Raw genomic sequence first — 4978 nt, 5'->3', positions numbered from 1 at the left:
TGGTGACTGTACAACGTTTTTATCTCAATTCTCGTCTGTTTTCCTGCTTAAAATGAAGTCTTTTACATGCAATTTGTGGCATTTGTCCTATCTTAGTAGTCAACATTAACCATTAGTGACATACAGGAGCAGTGGACAGCCCAGACTGAGGACAAGGGAGACGGGAATCAAATGGCTTCACATTGCAGTTTTCCAGTGTAACATACGTTTGCTGTGTCACCAGTGTGGATGAGATACCAGGAGACAGGTCAGAACACAAGGGGGTGGTGGGCTTTTGGAGAGCAAATACCAGCAGTGGGACTACTGTTTGCTCACTGATGTCTCCCAGTGTAGTGTCAAGACTCGTGGATGAGACACCGGGGACACAGGCCGTTGTGCTAAGACCTGTGGCGAGTGGCCCAGGCCTGACACATGGACCCGCAGCAGGCCACTTGTGAATCCAGTCTCTCCAGCGGCTGCTCGAGACTAATCTAGGTCTTGGAGGAGGGAAGACCGTCCGTCACCTCATCAGGAGCATGTCCAGATGTAGTAGGGAGTGCATACTGGTACGTGGAGGCCATACACTACTTGAAAATAACCCTAAATGAATAGGCTTCCAATTGAGGTGTACAACTACACTGCCTCATGACAGTTTATTTACCTTAAGGACAAAATTATTGCACTTGTACAATAATACACAGCATAGTTAAATTGATTCTTCTCTGGCTATGAGTGCCAAACAAAAAAATTGACCAGAATAAAGAACTATTTTACTGTTTAAAAAAAAAAAGCTGACTTGTCATACCACATTACAGCATGACTTTTTATTCCTGAAATTAGGAAGTGATTCTCGTAATTGTATGGCTTTATTCTTAACAGTATGATCTTGTAAAATATTTTCCATGAATTGTTCAATATATATTTTTACCCCCCAGGAGACCGGCTGTCTCATCAGGAGCGTGGGAGCAGGGAGTGCATACAGGTACGTGGAGGCCATACATGCTACTTGACAATGGTTCTAAATTCACTCCTTAATGTGTTCATGACTTTGGTAATCTCACAGGCTCGAGTTGATTTTCTGTTGCTTTGGCACCATCTCACACACACGGGAAAAAAACCCCACAAGTGGACAGGCAAACACGTGTGTGTGTGTGTGTGTGTGCGCCTGCTGATGAGGAACAGCGTGTGTGAATGACGCACATCCGCTTCCCTCTCGGCCTTTCGCTGACTTGTTTGCCTGCCGCGAGTAATTGCAAAATTGGAGGTTGCGCGTTTGCCTCCGGGAGCCCAAAAGTCTTGAGGGCCTATTGTGGGCCAAAAGGAAGTAAAAGTCACTTCTTAGATGATGGTTGTGTTATCAGCTACCTGGATGGCAAAACATTTGATTTAAAAAACAAAAAAAAAACACTGATAAGTACTCTTGAATGGCTGCATTAATGTCTAATAGACACATCCAGCTTTGAAGCAAAGCAAACTTGTAAAAGTCACATAGCCTCCAGGCAACAGCAAACACATGCCGTTACTTGCATAAATCCACATTCTTGTCACGTTATGAACAAATTCCTCATTTGTTCCCCCTCTTTTTCTAAATTCCGACAGAATCGCCTGATAAAGCCTAAAACAAGGACAGCTGGTCGAAATAAATGTCAGCATTTGAAATATATTGGCTTCAAATTAAGAATCCAAATCAAATGTTATTTATTCAAATTTAAAAGCTGTACTGTGTACAAAATTCTACCCATGCAAATATAAAGTGACATTCTATTTTCTATTACTCATACAGGCATTTTTTAATTAAATTATCAGCCCATTATTTTATCACCCTTTTTTTATTTCGTTTTTGAATCGCTTTTTTTTCTGACTGTGGAACAAAAAAATACATTTTTTGTTTTGAAAAATGTATTTTTGTCAATGAAATTATCAATCATTATTTTGTTTGTATTTACTTGACACCATTAGAGGCATTCCTTTAATCATTTTGTTTTAATTAGTCAATTACTAATAAATGACCTAACTGTATTTTTTTAAACAAATCGGTGTACTGATAGTAGTTTCTGGCGGTGTCTAGAGGTGCTTCTAATATCTTAAAATTAGTTAACCACACCAACCAAAATATGAGAAACGGCTCTCAGTATGTTGCACAACATTGCAGAAACCTACAACCTCAATAATAAACATATTTTTCTAGCTGTAAGTTTGTGTTCTTAGTCATAATATTTGTCCCGTTATTGCGTTTAACCTAACCTGTTCCTCACTGGCTTCCCCTTTTGTGTATTGTAAATAAATGTGGTAAAGGCAACTTTAAATTGTGACATAACTGTTGTGTAAAACAACACAATCCTGTTGTCTCATGGTCATGACATACCATAGCAGCAATGCATTCATCTCTTTTCCATTTTCCTCCCCTTTCACCTCCTTATACTGTAGTAAGAAAAGCATGAATGTACTCAGTCAAAGCACGTAGTGTCACTTGGAAGGAACAGGCCACTTTTTGTTGTCCACAATATTGGCCTTTTCCTCGCTAGAGTATGAAAAAGCAATGATGTCAGGGCAGCGCCAGATGACTGGATCAGATTGAGTTGACCTCTGTGGCATTCACGGCCACTAGGGGGCATCTCTGCATGATGTGCGGACACTATTGTAATCATCATACTGTAAATTACAATTGGAAAAAAAGTTACATTACATGATTACTGACATGTAAAATAAAACAGTCAACAAACTCATTGTTGTGAATGCTAGTAACCGTGAGTTTCTTCAAAGATTTAATCATAGAAACAAGAATATGCCAATAAAAGCTATGAAATCCTTTTGATTCCCAGGTCTTCAGTTTTAGTGTTTTTGCTAATATGAATAAATAAATGCCCAAGGTGCTGTCTACCTTGTTTAGGTACTGCACGGGGGCGCTAACTTTCACAAGTGTACATTACGCCCTCTTCCTGCAAGCCACGCCCCACATAAAACACACGCCGCACTTGCATTAGTTATGAGTGTCATCAGCTAATGATAGCAATTTCGCAAGGTTTATCTGCTAACGTTAGCTATCAGTGAATGTTTAGCCTATTATAACCACACAACAACTCCAAATTGGCGGTTGCTTCTTAAAGACTGAAATAGGATTCCTTTTTGATAAATGGGATATTTTTGGAGTTAGACCATCGAAAATCTGTTTACAGCCGTCGGTGGCAGTGGCTGCAATAAAGCTGGGGAGCAATAGTGGCAGCACCTGAGTGCTGATAGTCTGTCAAAATTTTCAACATTCGGGTGCTATGGACCAATCAGCTTCTTTTATTACAACATTCTCCAACTTTCTCACCCAATCAGTGACACTTCCACCACCGTCAGTCTGCCCCAGGACAGCTGTGGATTGCAGATGTAGGTCACCACCACCGCAAGACACTTCCACCACTGTCAGTTCACCCCAGGGCAGCTGTGCCTACAGATGTAGTTTACCACCACCAGTGTGTGACTGAGGAGTGAATGAATAATGGGTTAATTTCACTCTGAAGCACTTTGGATACCTTGAAAAATGCTATATAAAATCTATTATTGTAAATATGGCTTTTAACATCATTAGAGCTCTCTGGACCTTAATAACACCCCTACAGTCACTTTTACACTCGTACTACCCGATATAGTAGACGTAATAAGAAAAAGTAAGCCAATTAAGACATCTTTCATGCTAGGGGAGCTGAGTGGGGGGCAGGAAGTGACGTTAGGGGTTCAGAGTTGAGGTTTAGCTTTGCATTGGTTACAGCTGCAACAGTAGCCCACGTTAGGGATTATTGTGCTTGTGAGAAAATCAAGTCTTTTTTTTTTTTTTTTACAGTAACAGCTTACAGTAACATTACTGACATCTAGCGGCCAGTGTAGAATACTACATATCATAATGCCTTTGAATGTGTCTTCTGAATGCCTTCTATTTGTATTTCACTTCATTTAGCCATTTCTATGCTTGAAAATGCATAATTAGGAAAAAAACAACATAAAATGTGGTTACAGTTATCCCCTTGCAACGTCGCAATATTCATAACAATGAATCTATTTTTGAAAAACTGCGATAGAGTGAAGTCGTGAAATTCGAAGTGCAAAGTGGCGAGCGACAAATGTACAGACATTTATTGTTTCAGTCTGTTCTTTTAAGCCAGTAATGGTAAGATCTGCTAGCCGGTGGTGGTATTCTTAGATGATTTGGTTGAAAAAAGCCAAAGAGGGCCAGCATCTCATACTAATCATTAAGGATGCTCCGATCAGAGTTTTATGCTGCCGATACCGATAGTCCATGAGTGTAATCAGCTGACACCGATCACACAGATGAACGTTTTTTTCTTGTGAGTGCTACTTGGCCAAGAGCTACTCGTTTTTGTAACATTTATTTTCAGTCCCACACTGCAGTCATGCTTGTTTTGGCTTTATGAAGGGAAAGTGGGGGCCTGAGACGGTCGCTATAGGCTGGATGCTGCAATGGGGGAAGAGCTGATTGAAGTTAGAAAGCAAGTATCAGCATATGCCGATACCAGGCGTTTTCACGGGAATCAGCTGATCGATTGAAGCACCCCTACATAATAAAAATGTATTTATGTAAAAAAAAATACATTTAATAATGATAAAATAGGCTCCAGCATGCCCCCGCGACCTTAAAAGAGGAGAAGCGGTATAGAGAATGGATGGATGGATGATAAAATTGGGTGCCACTACCACAAATTATAAAATAAGTGCTACCATATGCTGTGATGCATTATAGTTCTTGAGTTTCTTATGATAAATATTATTATATAGGAATAAAACAGAGAAAAGTAATAAATATAAAATAAAACTAATTGCTGTGATGTATCAACCAGCATTGCAAACTTGTTCCTCAATCATCTCTTCAGTTTCAACATTTATTTGATTTCTCTCGTGAATTTCAATTTGTCGTACTATGGACAGGTGTTGCTTTTTCAATGCTGTCACTCATTCTGTGCGTTCAAAATCAGACCAAGGACACATGAGGGAGGGG

The sequence above is a fragment of the Dunckerocampus dactyliophorus genome, chromosome 9 (assembly GCF_027744805.1).
Source record: "Dunckerocampus dactyliophorus isolate RoL2022-P2 chromosome 9, RoL_Ddac_1.1, whole genome shotgun sequence".
NCBI lineage: Eukaryota > Metazoa > Chordata > Actinopteri > Syngnathiformes > Syngnathidae > Dunckerocampus > Dunckerocampus dactyliophorus.
This window is presented reverse-complemented; position numbering follows the sequence as displayed.